This window comes from Beta vulgaris, chromosome 6 (genome assembly GCF_026745355.1).
Source record: "Beta vulgaris subsp. vulgaris cultivar EL10 chromosome 6, EL10.2, whole genome shotgun sequence".
Lineage (NCBI taxonomy): Eukaryota > Viridiplantae > Streptophyta > Magnoliopsida > Caryophyllales > Amaranthaceae > Beta > Beta vulgaris.
The window spans coordinates 41,649,019-41,674,120 of record NC_079207.1 but is presented as its reverse complement, the minus strand read 5'-3'; the positions used below and the strand labels follow the sequence as shown (position 1 = coordinate 41,674,120).

Below are 25,102 nucleotides of genomic sequence, written 5' to 3'. Positions count from 1 at the left end.
ATAATTCGCGGCCAAGTCAAGGGCAAATTCGCGGCAAAAGACTCTAAAATGGCCATGTACTTAGAAATAGCTAAGCGTAAAAGTAAAGTGTTTAATTCATTTGACAGTTTGCAGATACCAACGGACCAGAATACGCAGGCAGATGCATTGGCCAATCTCGGATCATCTTTAAGGGATATTTCGTTTACTTCCGTCCCTATAGTTCATCTGGCGAATCCCGCTGTCGCTAGGAATGCTGGGGATGCTGTCGCGATGACGGCCGAACGGCTTCAAGACAACCACGAAGTTGTTAATAACATCGGTAACCTCGCAGCTGCGAGCGACCCTGACGCCGAGGAGGTAAGTGTCAGTTGGACAAAACCGCTCTATGATTTTCTTGCTAACGACGTACTTCCAACAGATAAGGCAGAGGCACGCAGAATCCGGTTTAAAGCGTCGCGATACATACTCATTCAAGGAGTACTGTTCAAAAAATCTGCCGCAGGCCCCTACCTGCGTTGTTTGGAAAAGGATCAGTGGGGGCAAGTCCTGAAGGACATAGTGAAGGCACTTGTGGAAATCATTCAGGAGGACGCAGGTTATCCAACAGAGTGTTGCGCATGGGATACTATTGGCCAACAATAAAGAAAGACGCGATAAGGTATGTCGCCAAGTGCGATAGTTGTCAACGATATGCAGGTATGACGCATAAACCTTGTGAAGTTTTGCATCCTACTCTAACACCTTGGCCTTTCATATAATGGGGCATGGACATAGTTGGCAAATTACCTCTAGCCCCAGGCCAGAAGGTCTATATGTTAGCACTAACTGACTACTTTTCTAAGTGGATTGAAGCAGGTTCTTTTCAACAGGTACCCGACAAGGAAGTGATTTCTTTTATATGTACTAACATTATTTGCAGGTTTGGTGTTCCGTCCGAGATACTATGCGATAATGGGTCGCAATTCATTAGCAACGAGACAAGACGTTTCTGCGACGAATGGAGCATAACGTTGTTAACGTTAACACCAAGATATCCGCAAGCCAATGGACAGGCTGAGTCCAGTAATAAGACGATCATTGACTCTTTGAAGAAATGACTCACAACCAAGAAGGGTAAATGGGCAGAGGCGTTGCCTTCCATCTTATGCGCTAATTGCACGACACCGCGCACTGCGACTGGACAAACATCGTTCTCACTAGTATATGGTTGCGAGGTTGTCCTGCCTTCAGAAGTGAGCGTCTCGACTGCGAGATGTAGTCTAGCGACGGAGCGACAGAACTGCGATGAACTTGTGAACGACCTAGATACCATTGAAGAGTCGCGCGACGCAGCATTGGTACGCATGGCGGCCCAACAGCAAATAGTCGCAAGGAGTTTCAATAAAAACGTCCAAGCCAAGTCCTTCGTCAAAGGTGATTGGGTCCTAAGAAAAGTGTTTCAGAACACACAAGAGGCTAACGCTGGTAAGCAAGGACAGAAGTGGGAAGGACCATACCAAATTAGTAAGGTGGTAGGCAACGGAGCCTACCAATTGGTCCGACGTGACAGAAGCTCCGTGCCACGTAGCTGGAATGCCACACACCTCAAACGATACTTCTTTTAAGCTAAGTAATAAGTTTTGTTTTCCCTTCGTTGTGTAAAAAAAAAATGGACGCTAATGTTATTGTATCTGTGTCGCTAGCCGCTAGCGATCATAGTGTTCTCTCACTAGGTATTGTTGAATTTCAGGGAAGTTGTTCCTGTTCATCTCGTTAACGTCCCGACGATTTTTTAGAAGACAACAGGCAGACTTGCATTTTACTACCATATAAAGTCTTTTGGTCCACTATTACTCCAACTGACGCTACAACAGGGGCATAGTCATTTTAAAGCTATAACTGCTTACGACATTTCATCTATCTCTCTGACAAACACACGTAAGTATCTATGTATTTCCTATGTGTATTCTAAAGTCATTTAATCCAAACGTTACGTTTGAACGACCAAAGATGGCTTTCACTAAGTCCAAACGTTACGTCTGAACGACCAAAGATGGCTTACTAAGCGCCTGACCATCCTCTAGAAACGTCAGAATAACGACTGAGACACATGCACAAGACATAAAGTAAGAACATAAGATTAACTTTGTTAAAATTCAAAAGCATCAAAGTAATGGTCACCCCCATAGGTGACCCAAAGGTTCAAACGATAAAAGTTATGGTCACCCCCAGAGGTGATCCAAAAGTACAACACGTAGAGTCAATCCCTCGAGTGACCCAGAACAAAGTTTGATTAAAATTTCAAGTGAAAGGGGCGTAATATAAAGAGATTAAAAGTTAAACGTCAGGGGCCTCCTCCGCTTCCTTCTTCTCTGACGCAGCAGCTGGCAAGGCTGTGGTTGGAGCTTCCTTCTCAATTTCAGGGTCAGGCGACACATCTGACGCTATGAACCCAGCACAGGACGGGGCGTTCTCATCAACTTTTGGTGAAGAGTCCACCATCGCAGCCAGGTCTTCCTTGTCCATCAGATCCTTCATGGTCCCCATGTACTTGAGGAATAGGTCAATGTCCTTCTGTGGTGTCCACGACGCCGTCTTTTTCATTAGGAACTGGTACATTAGCTTAGCCCTGACTCTGGTCGTCACTTCAGCCTCCAGCATATCGAGCACATTCTTCTGTGCGTCAACGCTAGCGTGGAGCGTCGCTATTTCCTGACGCGAAGATTCTTCCAGCTTAGTCGCCTTCTGCCTAATTTCTTCCAGCTCCTCTCCATTCTCCTTTAAGGTTTTTCCCATATCCTCCATAGCCTTCTTGCAAGACTCCACTTCAGCGCCTTTGGCCTTCACGTTTGACTCCGCCTTCTCCATTCTCTGCTTCATGGTCAGATGACCCTTCAGCAGAGACGAGATCTCCCTCTTAGCCATTAGGAGATGTTGAGAAGACTACGTAGGAAAAAGAGGATGTGTGTCATTTAAAAGAAATAAGTCATTGTCATAGTAGCATAGTGTCTCAAAGAAAAAAATAAAGCGAGTGTCTATACCTGGAATAGGAGTTCTAGCCCATCTGACACCATGCGGGGAAGAGTATGGTCCTTGATCCTTTCCATTGCGCTGGGAAAAAGGAACCTGTCAGCCTTAGGCCATATGGACCTCTCCAACGACATGAAGTCGTTAGGGACAGTCACAGTATAGGAAGGCCCGCTCTTGTCTGGAGGGGCCAGGAAGTCAGTTTTGCGCGTCTTGGACGCGAAGTCATGTTCATCTTCCAAGTGGACGACGACCGCCTTGTCCTTCTTTGTCGACGCTGAAGATAGGGACGCAACGTCAGTAGAGGACTCCCTCTTACGTTTGCGCAGCATCTCAGCTAACGCTTGCCCGTCCAGACTCCCCCTAGGACGCGATTGAGATGAACCTGTCCAGTAGTGTTTGAGTCATTAGTGTGGAACCCTTCTTGGTAACGTCCTACCCAAAAAAAAAATCAGAGAGGGTAGATAGACTAACCGGATGCCATAGATGAACAACTGTCTTGAGAAGCAAAAAGAATTCTTCTGAACTGCCTATCTTCTTTTGGAACTTTCAAAAATTTGTCACAAAGACCCTGAGGCTCGTCACGATGTGACAGTAGTTTAGGGTTAAGACCTGCAGTAGAAACGATGTAAGAGTAGTGTTAATTAACGACATGACATGAACTTAAAAAGACTGAAAATAAACATACCTTCGGTATTCCAGCCGCTAACCAAAGACGTCCCGGCTTCCCCTAGAGACGACCTCTTCACAAACACAAACCTGTTTTTCCAGCCTCTGTCATTCGACTAGATTCCCCCGACCAGAGGTTCTAACCTAGCCTTTGCATGCAGGGCTATTCTATTTTTTGCTTTGACCCTAATTTCATAGTGTAACAGTAGGTCGTAGAGGGTGAAGGCTTCTTCCCACGACGCCGTCACCCTGTCGATGACACTCAGAATCCGCCAGACCTGGGGCATACTTTGCCCAGGACTGATCTGGTAAATTTGCATCAGGTCCCTTGCTAAGGGGGTGAAGGGAAGTCTTAGACCTATTTTGAAAGGGTACTCGTAGAGCACCACCCATTTGGAGGGACATGACTCTGGTGGTTCGTCAGATTCGGCATTCCTAATGAAAGTTCTTTCGGGCAAATTCCCTAAGCCCTCTTCTGACATCGTTGACAGTTGATCTTCATTCTCTACCCTTTGTTCTACGACTTTCTCTTTCCCTCTCGATTTTTTTTGGTTTTTTTTTACGAATGCTCTAATGCTGCGTCTGCTAGGAGCCATAAGTGCAAGGAAGAAAAGAACTACGAATTAAAGCAATTGATGAGCGGAGAAGTGTGAGAATTACCTGAAATCACTGATCGGTTTTCCGGCGAAGAGAATAAGGAGAATTATGAAAACTACCTTACTTAAAGAGAGAGAAAGATTTGGAGGAGTTGAAATAAAAGTTAGAATCCTTAACTGCCCCAGATATTTATGCCATCAAGAGCAATCATGACATTGTGCCAACGGTTAGAATTAGAACGTCTTTTTTAAAAGAAAACTACCTTTTATGTTTTGAGACCATTGGGCTGCCAAATATAACCACCTAAACGAATCTTCCTTCCTTGTGTCTCCTTGGGGATTTTTTTTCTATAATTGACAGAAGCGAGATTATTCTTGTGATTTTTGATTTCTTGATAACTTAGAAGGAATTTCATTTGATATATTTATTTCTCTTAACAATTGTCTCATTGATTTTGTGTTACCCCGATTCAACAATTGGGGGCAAACTGTTATGGCTGAATTTTTTGACAGGATGATTTTGACGCAATGACGTGATGACTCGATGACATTATGCCATCTGACATGATGACGAAGTAACTATGACTTAAAGACGCAGCGAAGAACGCCAGATTGGAGTAGAGCATTAAGTGGTAACGGTTTAGGTAAATAAGGAAGGAGTGTAATGAGGCATAAATTCAGCCGTTGAGGAGCAGGGATCATGACGTTGGAGCGTGAATGAGGAAGATCTCCCATGATTGAAGGACCGAAATTAATGTAACAATTAGTGAATTTATTATGCATTCGTTGAGGAAAAGCCAAGGAAAGAAAAAAGGCATACAAAAGAGAGTAGAGGATCATTACTCATTTTTTACGCAACATTATCGGAAGAATACTTGAGAGAAAAATACTTTTGTAACGTCAGTCACTCACTAAGAGAAACAGTGAACCATAGTAGATTGGTGGATCTCCATCCACCAGCGGTTTTTACCCATCTTCATTGGGGTTTTTCGCGTCACCATTTTTGTGTGTTCACCCCCTTTGTTCGCCATTGCATTCGTTTGTTGCATTGTCTTAAACATAATCTGGTTAAGTCGTCCCAATCTTTAATTTCGCCGTAAGTGATAAATTTAAGCATAAACAGCCAGTAGGATTTAAATCTTTCCTAGCATTCTTATTTTTACCATTGTAGGTGTTTATGCTAAAATTTGTCTCTTACGACAAAATTAAAGTTTGGGACGATTCAACCAGATTATGTGTAAGACAATGCAATGAATGAATGCAATGGGGATCAAAGGGGACGAACACACAAAGATGGTGACGCGGAAAACCCCAATGAAGATGGGTAAAAACCGCGGGTGGATGGAGATCCACCAATCTACTATGGTTAATTGTCGTTATGAGCTAGTGACAACTGTTACATAGTATGTTTTTCTCTTCGCCTAGTACAAAGAATGTTCCATAGTCCTATCTAATCATGCTTGTTTTTCTTTTTGTATGCCTTTTCTTCCTTTGGCTTTTTTCCAACGAATACAAGAATACATTCTAAATCTATTACAATGGTAATGGTAGATTGATTATTAGAGATCTTCCTAATTATACTCCAACGTTGCAATCTTGTTCCCTCCTCTGAATAATCTACTCTCTGTCAACATATCTTACGGGTAATTTAATGCCTTGCTGAACTCTTTCCATTTTCAGATAATCCGTTACCTGTACTTCGATTGTCTATATCCTCGTGTCTTTTCGTCGCGTCTTTACGTCATAGTCGTCGTGTCATCATGTCATTATGTCAACATCATCCTGCAAAATCTCAACCATAACAGTAGGCCATAAATCCAGCACAGCCGGGAAGAGCCGTTTTATCTTAATAAAATGAGCATCTTCTGCGTACAATTCTTCACTTATCTATACCTGCCGGTCAATGACCTTCGTGGATCTGCCGGATAAACTAAACAAGCATTATCGATTAATCAGTCAATGACCTTAGAGGATCTGCTGAATTAATCAAAATGCCAAACCGGTCAATGACCTTCGTGGATCTGCCGGGTAAAATCAATTAGCACTATTAACTATTCAGTCAATGACCTTAGTGGATCTGCTGAATTGAGTAAAGGGCGAAATCGGTCAGTAACCTTTGTGAGGCTGCCGGATAAATACGATTCAACATTATTGACTAGTCAGTCAATGACCTTAGCGGATCTGCTGAATTAGTCAATAATGATAAATCGGTCCATGACCTTTACACTCGTAAAGATAAATTCGCATGGCTAATGCAAATAAAGCGCTGAAAATATACTAAAAAGACGACATTGGAGTTTGGCAAAAATGATTATATTGATATTAATAGCAAAAAAGTGCATTACAGCCCTAAACAAACTACGCAGCCAGCCACAGGCGGCAAGACTGTAGAAGAAGACTACCGACCACAGACGACCGGGTTTATAGGAGGATAAGGAAGAAGGTTGAAATTCTACTTAACACGCTCTTCTTCCTCAGAACCATCAATGACTACAACCGGCTCCTCCGGCTTATCACCACCGGCAGAAGAGTTGACAACTGCTTGCCCTTCGGTAGTAGCAACAGTGTTGACAGTCCTCTGCGAACTCGGCTCGGGGATCAGCATTAGCGATGTCGGCCTCAGTAGCGCCAGTATCCAGAATCTCGCCCTCAACTGGATTTTCAAAGTCATCGCGTAGATGAGCCGCTTCGATTTGGGACTAATCAAATTCCGGGAAGTTGTGGCGGACACATCTCATGGCGGCTGACCAACCGCCATTATACCAGTTGAGGAGGCGAGACACGAAGTCCATGGACTTTTGATACTCTTTCATGGCCTCGCGTTCCAGGGTTTTAGCCTCAGCAATCTGATCCCGGAGAAGACGGATCTCGTTATCCTTGTTGGATAAAACAAGGGAATGATCCTGGATGGCTTTGGTAAGAGCTTCATCCGCCTTCTTCTTCGCAGCCAGGGCGGCATTCATCTCAGTCTGGGCCGCCAGCAGCTCCTGCTCCTTGATGGCCATCTTGCCCTTCAACTCTCCGTGATCCCGGACCTCCTAAAAGTACGAGTTCTGGAAGTAACGGTAAAGATCGCAAAGTTCCTTACCAGACTGAGCTGACAACATGGAGCACAGAACCGGTGATTAATATTGGAAAAGACAGGCAACACACTTACTTGACAAATATTGGAAAACACAAAAGCTTACCAGGGAAAGATTATGCGCATGCGTCGCGGCAAGCGCGTAGACTTCGCCCACCGGCATGTCATACTTGAGCTGCATAGCTTTCAAGATACGATAGCCCAGGTTCCCACCCTCCAGTGGACGATCGAGCAACAGGGACTCGTCGTCCACAACATTGAGCTTAGGCTCAAACTTTTCGCCGTCCTTCACTGGAGAGCGGGATCAGCGCTTCTTCAGCACCTCCGGCAACTCGAGCCAGGATCGTTCCAGGTAACCAACATACCTGGGCTTAGCAAACGGCTCCCACCCCGGTACCATTTCCGGTAGGGTGAGCTGCTTGTAGATTTTGGGCCGCAAAGAAGAGCTGCCGACCATGGCGACCCAGTCAGAAATGAGAGCGGAGGTGACGGGGGCGACTTTTGTGGCCGCCTTTTTAGCAGCCGGCTGCTCCTTTGCCGGCTCAGATTTCCTCTTTTGAGGAACCAGGCTGGACCTCCGTTGCACCAGGGGCATGGAGTCCTTGTTGTCCTCTTCAGGACTCACTAGTGGAAAAAAATGCTTGTGCTACTTATCAAGTGCTTGGGTTGAGCTTGAAAACGGATCACATGCTCTTCGTATCATTTTTGAAAAATAAAAAGATCTCAAGTGCTACGACTGGGCCAAAAATCGGAGCACTTGAGTGTTCTATTGGGCCCTAAATTAAAACTCCCTCACTCCAAGTCTTGCACCCGTATTTACTATCCAATTCCCTCGTCACTCTCTTATCTGTCATTCACACCCCGTCCTCACCATTCTCAAGACCCAACTCAAAACCCTAATGAGTCTCCTTCTCTCACGGTGGTAGGTGAATCTGCAATCTCTTCCCTCTTTAATTTAGTTTTTGTTTCCTTCTCTCTCCTCCATCACTCGTAAAAATTATGAATACTTTCTAATAGAGTTAACAATGGAGAATCGGGGGTGAAACCCTAGCTTTCTCTCTCTTTTCGCTATCGCATCTGCTAAAGTTTTCGAATTCTTCGAGGAACGTTCCGAAGGTATTTTTCACTCCATTGAATTTCTATCTTTTCATCGATTTCGTCATTTTTTCAAGTCTGGATTGGTTTTTGATAATATTATGAATTTGCTGTTAATTTCCATGAATTTTAGCGGTAATTTTTATATGGATTATACAGTTTTGTTGGTGATGAACTTATGATGTAATGACGCCTGTTTCACATTTTAATATAGATTGGTTTTGTCTTGATCATATGTTTTTTCAGTGACTTATTTGGATAGTGGTTTTGTAGGTTATTTGTGTGGTTCAATTTGATTATAATTTGATTCGGTGTGATTCGATTGGATGTATGTCTGATTGGTTGTATATCTCCTCCATGTCCTCTTTACAACCTCATTGTTGTCAATGTGGGGAGGAACAACCACAGCAGTCACGGTGTCACTAAACCATTCTTATTTTTGTGTGCAGTTTTTCAAACCGCAAGCTTCTACTGCAAGTCTGCAACTCAAGATCATAAGCATCTGCAATAACAACTACTTTTTTCTGATGTAGAAGGGATGCAAGAGCCTAGATGTGTCAAATGAGTCGACTAGGCTCAGTTCAGGTCAGTCAATCAAACATTTTTGGGTTTCAAGTATTATTATGTAATTCTGTATGAACTTTTAGTGGAATTTCTAGATTTTTACTCAAGTTAGGTTGGGTCTTTCTCTGGTTAGGCGTAAGTTTATGCTACTTTTAGTGGTTTGGGTCGGTCCATCTCAATTTTCCAGTTCAAATTGCATTGCTGAACTAAATCCTCAGGGGTTTTCAAGATTTTAGTTCAACTTAGGTTGTATTTGCAAAATATGGTCCAAATGCTAAGCGAATGTATGTTTTAAATGATTATGATTCTTGTATTAATGTTCTGTGTGTATCGAATTTCGTTTTTTTGAAAAATATTGTTTACTTAACTAGTTTAAAATTTGGATTGGTTAGAATAGACACATGAAGAATGACATTTGGTTTATGTTTTGTTTAATCTATAAACTTCTTGCTAGTAATAATAGTGCCTGGTGTGGTGTGTTATATTGTTGTTCAGTCAAGTATACACCTCTAATATTGCCTGTTATTCCTATTCCGCACAGATTGCGTGAAGATTTGGAAATTGGTTATCATGGAAGTCGATTGATTAGAAAACCCACTAGGTTTCTTTGTGTTGTTGGTTCAGTTTGTAGCATGTCTGATTGATCAATATTGTTCATGTGTACATGGAGACAATTGTAGAATATTAAAGTGGCTCTTTGTATTGTAAGGATTGTCGTGCTAGTTTCATTGTTATGCTATATACTAAACCTGAAAGCAGTTAATGGAGTAAGATAGATTCAATTTAATTCTGATTGAAAGTCTATGCAATTTCCATATATCTTTCCTTGATCGTGCTCTGCTAATTACGTGAAATTTTATTCTGCCCTTTTTCTTTATTTCTTTCTTCCCTTTCTCATTGAGTTGTGTGGGTTGTAGTCATCATCATTAATAGATTCTGATTAATGGAGCTCAGGTTATGTACATCTAGATATGAGCATACCATTATCATTGTATACAACTCAGTGTTGGATTAGTTGTTTATTTGCTTGGTGATTGAAACCTTCGGTTAGCACGGGAACAACAGTGGGGGTGGGTGGCAGTGCAGGCGGGGCAACATAGGGGGTGGGGAGTGGGTTGGGCAATCGCTCTTTGAAATTTGATTTCAGGCTTTCTTCATGTGATGCTCATGCTTCTAATAAAAGATTTTGGTAGAAGGCTTATGATGGACTATAGGATAATTTTCCCAAGCATGTGTATATATTGTGGATTTCATTATGTATATTGTATCGTCTAAATTTCTATATGCTCTTCACGAGTTTTCATTTTGGCATGCGTCATTCCTCTTTCAATTAACTTTTTGATGTATATTTATGAATAGATAGTGGTCAGAAACATGTTTTAGTTGCCTTTAATTTGTTTGGGTTTCTATTCTCGTTGGATGTTCTAGATTCTTGTCTTTGATGTATAACTAAGCCTGCAATTTTAACAAAACTGCCTTGAACATGTACACCCCCAGCTTGCCCTATGTCGAAATTTAAAAGTAGATATCTATGGCCCAGGAATCATATTTGCTTAAATAATCCTAAGAACAACAATCTGCATTTCCAATTATGATATTACTCTAATGATATTGGGTGTGCTGTGGGATTTTTTCGACATGCAGTATCTAAGCCTCATAAAGTGGGATGTTTATCTTCTGCAACAATCAATGTTGCTATTGTTCAGGCTGAGATAGTCTTAAAAGGAAGTAAGTTTTCCGTCTTTGAAGAGGTACTTTCATATAATTCCGTCTCGAGGACAATTTATCTTCTCTTACATCTATAAATACTACTATCTCTATATTACACGGTTATCCAATTTAGTGAAGATGTAACCGCTTTTTTAGATACTAAATGGTAATCTTTTTCTGAAAATGTAATCCTTTTGGAAGATTGGACTCTAGGGAAAAAATGATTACACTTTAGGCAAAACGGATTGCATAGTTGTCAAAATTTAACACCACAAACTGTTGCCATATAAGGATTGTACAGGAACCCAATTCAACCCTATATATAAGGTATATTATATGACTATACGATAATATGTTTTTTTTCCTCCAGTCTCAAATGTTATGCTGGTCAAGATCTGGGTGTGCTCGACAGCCTCAATAGAATCAAGATGGAAAATCATATTGTAAAAATTCGTCGTACATACAATTAGAGACAAGTGTATTGAACTGCTTGACAGAATAGAGACTATTTGGTCTGCACCGAAATACAAATGTGATACTAAGAGCAGTCTCCAGTTTTTTCTAAATTAAGTTCACTTGCTCATACAAGCAGTTAGGTACAATTTCAATAGCTCATGGCAATTTTGAAGCTTCAAGTGCTATGCTGCTTAGTTTTCAAGAATGAAAGTTCAGCACACTTTGTAATGTAACGCAGCTTCAAGCAAGATAATGTTTGTTAAAAATAACAGTATTGGAACTTGGAAGTATATTGCCAACAAAAATTGCTAAAAATACAAGAATTTTGAGAATTATTGCTCAAGCTGATTCATTGATGCTCTCTGGTGAATCTGAAATGGGTCTATACCCTGAAAAAGGCATTAACTGTTCTTAGGAATGCAAAGAGGACAAGCTTAGCGAAGAATTGAAACTGCCCAGTATATCAATTTCATTGTCGGCTGTTACAAAAGAAGAGATATGCTCTTCTGCTGCTAAAATGGGTAAGCATCTTCCTTACTGTGTCCAGGAATTTTCTTAGCACACTTTCTATGGTAACACACTAACATATGATGAGGAAAAGACAAGTAAAGAAAGGTTGGATTCTAACACTAGGTCCTCCTTGTTTGTGTAGTTATTGATCATTTTTTATTAGTATGATTACTTAACTTCACAGAGTGCACAATTCTAGGTCTAATAATAAATTATCAACTATAGTGAAATTCTTAATGAATGCCATGATTATTTTATTTTATGTGTCCAAGCAAGTAAAGTGAAATAAAGTCTACTTTCCCCTTTTAATTTTTACCATATGTTACGTAGACATGGGTAAGAGTGTCCAAGTGTTGTCAAGTCATTAGGCGATTTACAGGATCTGATTTATGAAGAATGAACGTGATGCTGGCGTTAAATAAAATTACTTAGACTATGACCTTTGTTTACCTTTACGTTGCGGTTTCCTACCCCTTAATTATATTTACTTCACAGGTGATCAATTGTTGGTTCTCCTTAAGAAGATGGCTACACTATTGGCTGCAGGATTTTGGGAGCTAGATATAGGAAACATGACTTCCACATGAAATGCTCCTCTGATATTTATTTTGTTGCACTGTGCCTTAGTGTGTTTGACATGTTGTATTTGAACTTTAACTTTATATTTTGATGTTTGAATAGACTAAAAGAGACTATTGTACTTCTGGTTTTTTAAGACTTGTTACCCATGCTGCCGATCAGCAAGGGTAGCAGGTTTTAGTTTTTCTTTTTTTAAAATGGCTCAAGTGCTCCGGTTGATAAGAGAAAACCGGAGCACTTGTGAACCAAGTGCTCCGGTTTTCCCTTATCAACCGGAGCACTTGACTTATTTTGAGCACATAAAATTCACAAGTGCTCAGGTTTTTAATACAACCGGAGCACTTGTGAATTTAAGTGCTTCGGTTGAAAACCGGAGCACTTGATAAATGCTCAAGTGCTCGTATGGCGTATGCTACGGGTCAAATACAGAGCACTTGTACGGTTTTTAACCGGAGCACTTAATGTTTTTTTCACTAGTGACTGGAACCCCTGCCGGCTCCTCGGCCTCCTCGACCACCAGTTGGTGCCGGGATGCGAGTGAAACGGCGGGCGGGCTTGGGAGGCATGTTACTTATTGGTCTGTATTTATGATCGACGTGAAGTCCCTCGCGAACCAAAAAGTCCCGGCCTGAAAACAACAACAAAGTAGGATATCGCAGTTAGCAAAATTCATTTCAAGCAAAAGAAAACAAACAGCAAATACAAGCGTATAGGAACCCACCGTAAGGGTCGGTACGGCAAAAACCTAAGGCTGACAGGGCAGGGTTACTAAAAACATAAGAGGCGTGGGGCAGCCAGTGTTTGGGCACTGATATCTGTTTCTTGCCCCTCGAAGCCGGTATAGAAGAAGAGGCAAAGAAGTCGAAGGCCTTCCTCTCCCGGCGCGTCAAGCCTTGATCAAAGATGTGTTCCATCCGAGAACGCGGCTTCGTCCATTGCCGGCGCAAGGGAAAGCTGTCAGGAACTCGTACCTAGAAGAACCTCTCCCTCCAATGTTTGAGGGAGGTAGGCTTGGGATACACTATCAGCTTGCCGGCCTTTGTGTACAGGGACATCCAGCCCCCCCGGCCGTCCGCTTCATCAACCCGGGATCTTCTCTTTTTCCCGGTCCCTTTTCCCTTAGCAGAACCATCCTCCTTGATCCAGTGCAATTTGCGGAAGAGGTTCAAGGTCTCCGGAAAGCCTTTGTATCGTACCACCCAGGCATAAGCCATTAAATTTTGCCACCCAAGAGGGGTCAGCTGGACTAGGCAAATGTTCCAGGCCCGGAAAACCTTGACGAAAAATGGATCCAAGGGGAATCGTAGTCCGAAATCTAACATATGGGCATAGCTAGCTACATGACCGGCAGGACAATCGGTTATGCAGCTCCCTTCTGCTGGAAGCACTAACTTATACTCCTCCGGGAAGGCAAAGTACTGGGGACCTTTTGTGAGAAACTTGTTCCTGCGGAAGATGTTGGCCCGATCCCCATCAATCTGCACAACGGAGCAACGTGCACTGCCGGGCTCACGGGGTGGCATATAAAGGTCAGCCAGGCCCTCTTCGTCGGACTCCTTTGGGATGATCTCTTCAGGGTCCTCCCGATCGGAATCCTCCCCAGCTTCTAGGGTGGTTGACTCCTCATCAGACTCCGACATGGACCGAACGACGCTCTCTACCTGGTCCGAATGCACGGGAGACACCGGTATTTCTTTAGGTCCAGGTCTACTCGAAGCCTCCCCGATCTCAAAGGTCGGCTTGGGAGCAGATGAAGTGCCGGGAGGAAACAGTTTAGAGGAGCGTTCAGCTAAGCCTAACATAGTCCCGTACTGTCCATAAATGTTCACTCCTAGGGTCTCTGCCTGCCTTACTACCATCCCCAAGGGAGAGGCTCGTATTGCCGGTTCATTGTCTCGCCTACCAGAAGTACTAAAGTCAGATCATTTTGGCTTTTGGTCCTAAGTTCCAGGGCAGAGTTAATTGCCGGTGAATTAGTAACTTCTACAGAGCTAACGGAGTTATTATCAGAATTAATGTCACTTTTGGTCATGACGGAAGGACTCCTGAAGATATTTTGAGAATCGAAAATGGAAGACATTATAAATAAGACGGTATGAAAGATGTGGAAAAATTTCGCAAAAATACCTGGAAGTAAGGATGAAATAAGGAAGTGAACCGGTATCACCAAATAGCGTGAGGCTGGAAAGAGAGATCGAGCACCAACGTCAAGAATGCAGAAGAGCAGTTTAGGGAGAGAAAGTCTGTTATAGATATGAGAGCAAATGCAAGAATGTGAGAAATGAAGAACGCAGGTCGCTCAAGGCGTATTTATAGAAGAAATCACGGTTGGGATTAAGTGACTCTTCGTCTTCCCGTCCTGATCATGCCACGTGTTATTAAATGGCACCCAGCTGTGAAGCAACTGCTCTTAATTAGCTCTGACAACGGATGCACGTATCGAGGCGACGCTTCAAATTCTTAGCCAAATGTTTCATATTCCCACTTCAGCTCAAGTCAGCTTCACCCATGTCGGTTTAAAACCTACTAAGCAGGATACGCCTACGCTAGACGTACCGGCTTCGGGCTACTTGTATGGGGGATGACTAAGTTCCAAACCGGTCTAACTAGACCAATAATCATTGCTGATCACATAAGCTTATTACTGAGCTACTGACTCTGTCAAGCCCTTTGCTAAGGGCTTGGGCCTGATCCAGTTTTATTCTCCAGCGCCTACGGGCCTAAAGATAGATTTTACATACAAGATAAGAGTATATCCTAAAGGAATATACATGGAATATTCCCCGTAAATACAGGGCCCAACCTGTATACGGGCCTATTCGGGTTCCCTATAAATACCCCGTTGATCTGAGTCAGAAGGTACGTTCACGAATCCCAAGAATCTATACTTGAGACCTACCGATTTCCCATAACATACATAGGCATCGGAGGGTGTTAGTTTTAGACGAACACTTAAGCAACTACAAGAGGGGGGGTGAATTGTAGTTAGAGAGATTTTCAAACTTTTTGCGAAAATAAAATAATGAATAAGTAAGAAGGAACTAATTGCACGAATAAAGAAAGAACTAGGAACAAAAGATTTTTACAAGGAAAACTTCCTAGGCCCAATAGGAAGAAAAAAACCTTGACCACTAGGGAATTTGACTCAATTCTCTTTAATCACTTTTAGGCCAAAAGACTCTTTTGTACAACCTAAACTTGGACCAACTCTGTTCCTCTAGGAACTTGTTCCCAGTCAGCCTGTTCCCCCTAAACAGTTGACTTCTCCCTTGACTTCACTCGAAGTCTTTTCTTTTTCTCTCTTCTCTTTCTCTTTCTCTCTTTCTCTCAAGAATTATTACAGATTTTGGATTCTCTCAACCCAATCCATAATACATCAATGTCTAAGAAGAAGAAAAACCGAGCAAACTTTCACTAAGAATATTACATAAAAATTCTTAAAGTTATTCTAAAAGATCATTACAAACATCTATTTGTAGAGACCTATTTACTTGATTTCTCTCACGAACTTCTCCATGTTCTTCTCCATGAACACACGTCCTCTTAGCCACTTCTCCATTTTGTCCGTTGAATCTATCCGTTGGCAGTTGAGTTTGTTGGGCTTCCACGATCTTCTCCATGATGTCAGCCACTTCTCCATGATGATCGCTTGACTTCGCTTGTTCCTTCATGAGTAACTTGAAGAAGTTCCCACATTTGCTTGGCTGACTTGCATCCCATGATTCGATTGTGTTCATGGGGACCAAGACCACAGTGAAGAATTTTCTTCGCCAAGTTGTTCATCTCCATTTTGTCGAAGTCGTCTTTATCAAATTTGAAGAGAGGTTTATGGACGTCTTCACCTTTTTCATTTTTCTCTGTGACTTCAAAGTCACCAATCTCTATTACTCTCCAAACTTGATAGTTTTCGGCCTTGATGAAGATTTTCATACGGTTGTTCCAGTATGGGTAATACTTGCCATTAAACATGGGTGGACGCTGAGTTGAGTAACCTTCTTCCAATCTTTCTCCTGATGTGTTCATCGTTTCCAGGAACTAGCTCCTCTTTGTTAACTGATTTTGGAGGAACTAGGCTCTAATACCAATTGTTAGTTTTGGACTAACACTTAAGCAACTACAAGAGGGGGGTGAATTGTAGTTGGAGAGATTTTCAAACTTTTTGCGGAAATAAAAGAATGAATAAGTAAGAAGGAACTAATTGCACGAATAAAGAAAGAACTAGGAACACAAGATTTTTACAAGGAAAACTTCCTAGGCCCAATAGGAAGAAAAACCTTGACCACTAGGGATTTTGACTCAATTCTCTTTAATCACTTTTAGGCCAAAAGACTCTTTTGTACAACCTAAACTTGGACCAACTCTGTTCCTCTAGGAACTTGTTCCCAGTCAGCCTGTTCCCCCTGAACAGTTGACTTCTCCCTTGACTTCACTCGAAGTCTTTTCTTTTTCTCTCTTTACTTTCTCTTTCTCTCTTTCTCTCAAGAATGATTACAGATTTTGATTCTCTCAACCCAATCATAATACATCAATGTCTAAGAAGAAGAAAAACCGAGCAAACTTTCACTAAGAATATTACATAAAAATTCTTAAAGTTATTCTAAAAGTATTACAAACATCTATTTGTAGAGACCTATTTACTTGATTTCTTCTCCACGAACTTCTCCATGTTCTTCTCCATGAACACACGTCCTCTTAGCCACTTCTCCATTTTGTCCGTTGTAATCTATCCGTTGGCAGTTGAGTTTGTTGGGCTTCCACGATCTTCTCCATGATGTCAGCCACTTCTCCATGATGATCGCTTGACTTCGCTTGTTCCTTCATGAGTAACTTGAAGAAGTTCCCACATTTGCTTGGCTGACTTGCATCCCATGATTCGATTGTGTTCATGGGGACCAAGACCACAGTGAAGAATTTTCTTCGCCAAGTTGTTCATCTCCATTTTGTCGAAGTCGTCTTTATCAAATTTGAAGAGAGGTTTATGGACGTCTTCACTTTTTCATTTTTCTCTGTGACTTCAAAGTCACCAATCTCTATTACTCTCCAAACTTGATAGTTTTCGGCCTTGATGAAGATTTTCATACGGTTGTTCCAGTATGGGTAATACTTGCCATTAAACATGGGTGGCCGCTGAGTTGAGTAACCTTCTTCCAATCTTTCTCCTGATGTGTTCATCGTTTCCAGGAACTAGCTCCTCTTTGTTAACTGATTTTGGAGGAACTAGGCTCTAATACCAATTGTTAGTTTTGGACTAACACTTAAGCAACTACAAGAGGGGGGTGAATTTAGTTGGAGAGATTTTCAAACTTTTTGCGGAAATAAAAGAATGAATAAGTAAGAAGGAACTAATTAATTGCACGAATAAAGAAAGAACTAGGAACACAAGATTTTTACAAGGAAAACTTCCTAGGCCCAATAGGAAGAAAAAAACCTTGACCACTAGGGATTTTGACTCAATTCTCTTTAATCACTTTTAGGCCAAAAGACTCTTTTGTACAACCTAAACTTGGACCAACTCTGTTCCTCTAGGAACTTGTTCCCAGTCAGCTTGTTCCCCCTGAACAGTTGACTTCTCCCTTGACTTCACTCGAAGTCTTTTCTCTTTCTCTCTTCTCTTTCTCTTTCTCTCTTTCTCTCAAGAATGATTACAGATTTTGATTCTCTCAACCCAATCCATAATACATCAATGTCTAAGAAGAAGAAAAACCGAGCAAACTTTCACTAAGAATATTACATAAAAATTCTTAAAGTTATTCTAAAAGATCATTACAAACATCTATTTGTAGAGACCTATTTACTTGATTTCTTCTCCACGAACTTCTCCATGTTCTTCTCCATGAACACACGTCCTCTTAGCCACTTCTCCATTTTGTCCGTTGTAATCTATCCGTTGGCAGTTGAGTTTGTTGGGCTTCCACGATCTTCTCCATGATGTCAGCCACTTCTCCATGATGATCGCTTGACTTCGCTTGTTCCTTCATGAGTAACTTGAAGAAGTTCCCACATTTGCTTGGCTGACTTGCATCCCATGATTCGATTGTGTTCATGGGGACCAAGACCACAGTGAAGAATTTTCTTCGCCAAGTTGTTCATCTCCATTTTGTCGAAGTCGTCTTTATCAAATTTGAAGAGAGGTTTATGGACGTCTTCACCTTTTTCATTTTTCTCTGTGACTTCAAGTCACCAATCTCTATTACTCTCCAAACTTGATAGTTTTCGGCCTTGATGAAGATTTTCATACGGTTGTTCCAGTATGGGTAATACTTGCCATTAAACATGGGTGGACGCTGAGTTGAGTAACCTTCTTCCAATCTTTCTCCTGATGTGTTCATCGTTTCCAGGAACTAGCTCCTCTTTGTTAACTGATTTTGGAGGAACTAGGCTCTAATACCAATTGTTAGTTTTGGACTAACACTTAAGCAACTACAAGAGGGGGGTGAATTATAGTTGGAGAGATTTTCAAACTTTTTGCAGAAATAAAAGAATGAATAAGTAAGAAGGAACTAATTGCACGAATAAAGAAAGAACTAGGAACACAAGATTTTTACAAGGAAAACTTCTTAGGCCCAATAGGAAGAAAAAAACCTTGACCACTAGGGATTTTGACTCAATTCTCTTTAATCACTTTTAGGCCAAAAGACTCTCTTTTATACAACCTATTGGACCAACTCTGTTCCTCTAGGAACTTGTTCCCAGTCAGCTTGTTCCCCCTGAACAGTTGACTTCTCCCTTGACTTCACTCGAAGTCTTTTCTCTTTCTCCTTCTCTTTCTCTTTCTCTCTTTCTCTCAAGAATGATTACAGATTTTGATTCTCTCAACCCAATCTATAATACATCAATGTCTAAGAAGAAGAAAAACCGAGCAAACTTTCACTAAGAATATTACATAAAAATTCTGAAAGTTATTCTAAAAGATCATTACAAACATCTATTTGTAGAGACCTATTTACTTGATTTCTTCTCCACGAACTTCTCCATGTTCTTCTCCATGAACACACGTCCTCTTAGCCACTTCTCCATTTTGTCCGTTGTAATCTATCCGTTGGCAGTTGAGTTTGTTGGGCTTCCACGATCTTCTCCATGATCTCAGCCACTTCTCCTTATCACACGCCTTACATATAGTTAGGTTGTTGTGGTTCCTAAATTCTAGGAACTACCTCAACGTTCACTTTGTTGGCGCTGCTGCTTAGGTTAATGTTTGGCGGCTCCATATTTCTAGGAAAACATCAATGCTGCGCATACATTTCACTAAACAAGATATTATGGAATCTTCATATATTTCATTAGTTATCACCATAATAAAAATCGGATAACACAAGTAAATAATAAATAATTTTAAACTTGATTAAATTCTTAATCAAACCTTCATAAAATATTTACCATTTTATTTGTGAACCTTAAGAACATTTATCCGTATTAAAACTAGACAAATAAAATAAATAACACAAAAACAAACTAGAGAACTAGAACTAAGACAAAAACAAGTTACTTCTAACAAGGAACCTAAAAACCGAATTAAACTAATAAAATGTAAACATTAATTATATGTCATTATCAAAATAGTGAAATAACAGAGGGGCGTTCCTCGGATCAACCCCCAAGGCTAGTTTACGTGTTCTTTCTTGCAGGAACTGGAACCGGCTTGATTGACTAAAAGCATCCCGGTTCGCACCCTAAAAACTTGTCCCATACCGGAACAGAAGGGAATCGTTTATTTGGTTAGTTTGTGATCCATAAGGGTATGTTGACCTTATTATCACCTAGGCCTGGTTCCATGTTTAATAGGATGCCTTGGGAGTTGTTAGTGGGATGTCAATATCCTCACCTCACTCTAGCTCATATTGTTGTGTATGTAATCTAGCATGTCCTGATTGGTGAGAATCGTGATGCTGCATCTGTGGTTCTCTTTTCTGTTCCATATTTCCGACTAAGGTCACTATTTATATTGTAAATTCTACTAAAGGAATGTGAAATTCTTTCAAGATAGCGTATCATAGTAACAGAGTGAAGTGATAATATTTTTGGGTCAAAATCAATCTGTTGTATAAACAAGTTATGTATCTTGTTTCTTATCATTTTCACCATTTCAGACAGATTTAGCTTATGCTGAACTATGATTTTTTGTTTTTAATACTTTTCCTTGTGTAGTATTCCCTCCTTTTCTGAAAGTTCTTACTTTGACTTATTTCTTCTCACAAAGAGATTCCAAATATAAACAACGAAAGAAAACGGAGCCACAATTTGGTTACCTGTTTCAAAGGCTATGGTTTTTGCCTGACTGAATTTGATGGCGCTTCATTACAGGTTATCAATTATTATGCCAGTAAAAGTGTTGTGACGAACGTCCATGCTGAGAAGCCACCAAAGGAAGTCAGTGAAGCACTGCAGAAGGCATTGTCTTCATGATGAACACCAGTTGATCATATTAGAATCTTTAAAATGTTTCCAAGATTTTGATGTGAACTCTCACATTTACGGGGTTGGAGTTTTTGCTCTCTGTCCGTACCTTGCTTACATTTTGAAGTTGAATTCTCATTTTACTGTTTGCTATGAGGTCAAGTTTGTTCTACTGCAGAAAATAATACCTTACGAGAAGGTTTATTGCAAATGATTTTGGAAACTTCTGTCAATTTTACTATGATTAAAAGATTTTATCAGTAAGTCACTTTATGATTCTTTCTTGTCGAATTTCAAAGTTTTTGTCACTTGATTGTAAAAGTGATGCGAAGATGGGTGAAAGCTAATTATAGTTACATCATTATGGTTAAGTGAGAGGTCAGTAAAAGAATTCACTTCTCTTTTTCCGTCCAAATGTTATTCTTAAGTCAAGTGATTGTGCAATTGTAAACCAATTTTCGAATAATCACAATGATTGTCAAGACTAAATTCACCAGTGGAAGGTTTTGTGATTACATCAATGGCTCAACCGAGTTAAGAAAAAAGCAGGTCCAAGGATATCTACAGATTTTCATCTCGTTGTTTATTGTCTTGTTTCCCTGACACAATTCACTTGACATACCTATTTGCCAGGGTTGGTAGTACATAATGTAATTTTATCCAGAGCAGTGGTCTATCTTGAGTTCCTTTTTTCTTATGGTAAAGTTGGCTAGCTATCTTTTTTAATGGTATTGTTTGTTATTGATTGGTATTACTAGCATCTAATTATGAGTTCTTCCTTGCAGCTAATTTGTGACGTATATCCATCTTTGAGGCCCTTCAATCTGCTACAAAGTATTATTCTTCTCCTTGTCCATGTCTTATATAAATTGTATAATTTCATGTATCAGTCAAATTCTTGGTTTATGATTGTTCTATAGGATTATTGTTCTACTTTAAATTTGATGGAAAGACTTGAACCGGAGGCCTTTGACAATCTTAAAGAGTCATTGTGTGCTTGAAGCATCTTAAATTGCTATCCGCATTAATACTTGGAATTCACAATTGGAATAGGGACTAAATCCTGACCTATGGAGCTCGAGGAAAATACGAGACTTTTAGGTAGTAAGTAGATGTCCATAAGAAACCATCATTTACCTTTTATTGTGCTACAAGCAGTTAAATGTTTAATGTGTACATCTGGAATGATATTGTGTATACTTGTGCAATGTTTTTTTTTTTTTTTTTTTGCCATAACCGCTGGTATCTGCTTGTTTCATCAATGATGCATCTGTAAATCTTGCTAGTGGCTATATTATGTTGAAGGCAATGCTACCCTTGCAAGTTTATTGTATTCTCAGGTGACTCCTTTTCCACTACATTATCTTCATTTTGCTTCTCCCCCTCCTGTTGAATTGTGTTTCTAGATATGCATATGTTTGCGTGTTTACCTATGTTTTTTAGTTTTGTTAATTTGTCTTTTATATTTTGTTTTTCACTAGTCTTGCTACTTACTATTTCTTTCTACTGTCTTTCTTCTAATCAGGCGTTCAGAGTTCCAACTGGTTCCCATGGTGCTTTTCGTGATTACCATATTGATCTTGTGACATTGGTGATTTCTCCCAAAACCTCACTGTATAACCGTGGCAAGCGAAGTGAATATATGTTATGCAGTGGGCGATGATGTGTTTATAAAACTTTTCAACTAGTATGAATCTCTTTCTTGTCTTTCTCCACTCTGATTTGGCATGCTTGCCACGAGATATTATGTTCCTTCTGTTAGTGACAGTTGAATTAAAGTGTCAAAGCCCCAATAATTTCGTGTAGTGCAGGACTTGTTGATTAGAGACCTTCTATGTAATGACGACCTTGGGCAATGAGGAATTGTAATTAACTCACCCTTTATACTTGCCTAGTAGTTAGTGAATTTTATTACTATATTCAGCTACTGGCTGCTGCTAGCTTGCATGCTGGCACTAAAAAATTAGCCAAGTGCTCCGGTTGATAAGAAAAAATCGGAGCACTTGATTCACAAGTGCTCCAGTTTTTCCTTATCAACAGGAGCACTTAAATTATTTTTGAGCATATAATATTCACAAGTGCTCTGGTTTTTAATACAACTGGAACACTTGTGAATATAAGTGCTCCGATTTTCAACCAGAGCACTTGATAAATGCTCAAGTGCTTGTATGGCGTCTGCTACGCGTCAAATACGGAGCACTTGTACGGTGTTTAACCGGAGCACTTGATGTTTTTCCACTAGTGACGCTTCATATTTGGCCACCAATAGATACCCTTAAGGTCTTTTTACAATTTGTCACCCCCACGATGCACGGAATGTGGAGTTTTATGCCCTTCATCCATAAGACGTCGCTTAAGGTCATTACATGTTTGTGGTACACACCACCTTCCCTTAAACCTTAAACTTCCATCATCACGGATCTTAAAGTCGGCTTCCTTACCTTGCTTCATTTTCTTCTTAATCTTATCTAGGTGCTCATCCTCAGCTCGACTCTCTTTGATCTCGTCGAAAACTGATAACCCGAAAGATAAAGTGCTCAGTCTTGCCTAACTTTCCCCAGGATTTAAAATTTCTAGGCTCAGCATATCTCGACACAACTCCTCAGGGACTATCAAGGCACTCATGCTATGACTCGACTTTCTACTCAAGGCATCAACAACTACATTTTGTTTCCCCTCATGATACTGGATGTCTAGGTCATAATCCTTAATCAACTCCAACCATCTCCTCTGCCTCATATTTCAGGTCTTTTTTGGGTGAAAATGTACTTCAAGCTCTTCGGTGAATATCTTACAAGTTGTCCCATAGAGGTAATGTCTCCAAATTTTCAATGCAAACACAATGGCAACTAACTCTAGATCATGGGTAAGGTAATTAGCCTCATAAAGTTTTAACTGACGCGACGCATAAGCAATTACCTTCCCATTCTGTTGTAACACACATCCCAAACTATCATTCGGAGCATCATTATATTATTCTATAAAAGTTCCAGAATTATGAATACTCAAAATGAAATAAGTAGCTTATATTATGGTTTGTCGTAATCCTGAATTATTGAGGGTAAAACATGTGCCTAATTATTGATCAAGTTATTTCAATAGTTAAATCACTGATTGCCTACTAAATCGTATTGAATAACCTTGTATATATTCTTCCATCATTGTTTTTATCTATTGTTAAGTGGAATAGAAAATGTTATTATATATATATATATATATATATATATATATATATATATATAATATTATATATATATATATATATATATATATATGGGAAATAGTAATATGATTGAATAATTTATGTTTGCATTATTTTAAATACCTAATGCAGTATATTACTATCATGCCTAAGCAATTTAAAATTCGGAAAAAAATACATTACAAATATATAACATACTAGCAAACAACATATGAAACATGCAAACTGAATACTTTGTTGCATACATAATAATAAGTATAAATAGTTTTAATACAATGTATTCGCAAAATATATGCTAACATATGTAAGCAATACAATGTAATCCTAAAATGACAACTATACAAATATACTAACCAATTATACATACCATTAGAAATATCACTTTAAGGAGATAATTGAGTGGGTACACTCAAGTGTTGGGTTTTCCTTTTATTTTCTTTCAAGCTTCCCTTCTTCCTTCCCCTACTGACTTTGTCCTCACCATTTGTATTGGACTTTGTCTTGGTATGTCCATCATTATCTCTAATGTTACCTGGAATTAATATGTTTACTATAATATGACTTTATTAATGGTAATTATCAAATATGACTAAAGTAAGTAACAAAATATTGAAAAAAATAATTGAGTTTCTAAATCAACTTACCATTAGAAATGTCAAGTAAAGGAGTTCTTTCAGTTGAAAGATTCAATCTTTGGCTTTTAGTTTGCTTATCATTCAAAATTGACTTCCTCTTTTGCATAGCAACTTTTGCATCATGAAGCTGATTTTGAATTGTTACAAAAAACTGAAGTATTGCCACCAATATCGTTTTCTTTTCCATAATCTGAAAGTTTCTTCACACTTTTATTATTAGAGGAACTCATTTCTACAATTATAATATATTAACACATAAAATATGATTTGATTTGAAGGGTAAGAATAGTGTAGGATTAATTTGTCTGAAGGTGTGAAGAACATATAAATTGTTATAGACGTGTAGAGTGGAGATATTATATAGAGTGTAATAGGCTAAAGTTTCCTTAGTAGTTTTATATCTTATCATATATATAGATACCATATTCTAACGACATGTGATCTAAATTACTGTAAAATATCAAGTGAGCAAGATAATTACAAATATCATATAATAGGAATGTTTCAACTTATTTCCGAATAAACCAAAGAATAATTTCCTAGTATTATACTTGTCAATATCTCTCAAATTTGGAAAAAGAAATAGTAATGATCATATAGTAATAACTCCTAGAGATATCGT

The 25,102-nt window shown here is 39.7% G+C and overlaps 2 long non-coding RNA genes across 6 annotated transcripts; both read left to right on the top strand.

Moving 5' to 3' along the window:
* Positions 1-1,143: 1,143 nt before the first annotated feature.
* On the top strand, positions 1,144-9,785 carry LOC125498963 (uncharacterized). Of its 2 annotated transcripts, XR_008969888.1 has the most exons (3): positions 1,144-1,899; positions 8,880-9,015; positions 9,536-9,785. It is a non-coding gene; the product is annotated as an uncharacterized LOC125498963 (long non-coding RNA). The 2 variants fall into 2 exon arrangements; XR_007275608.2 differs by lacking the exon at positions 1,144-1,899 and having other exon boundaries at positions 8,525-9,015.
* Positions 9,786-20,029: 10,244 nt separating this feature from the next.
* Positions 20,030-23,694, top strand: LOC104896821 (uncharacterized). Of its 4 annotated transcripts, none has more exons than XR_007275755.2 (4): positions 20,030-20,178; positions 20,551-21,342; positions 21,429-21,477; positions 22,169-22,614. It is a non-coding gene; the product is annotated as an uncharacterized LOC104896821 (long non-coding RNA). The 4 variants fall into 4 exon arrangements; XR_008970049.1 differs by lacking the exon at positions 20,030-20,178 and adding an exon at positions 23,116-23,694 and having other exon boundaries at positions 20,213-21,342; positions 22,169-22,330; XR_002040118.3 differs by lacking the exon at positions 20,030-20,178 and adding an exon at positions 21,930-21,983 and having other exon boundaries at positions 20,213-21,342.
* Positions 23,695-25,102: the final 1,408 nt, after the last annotated feature.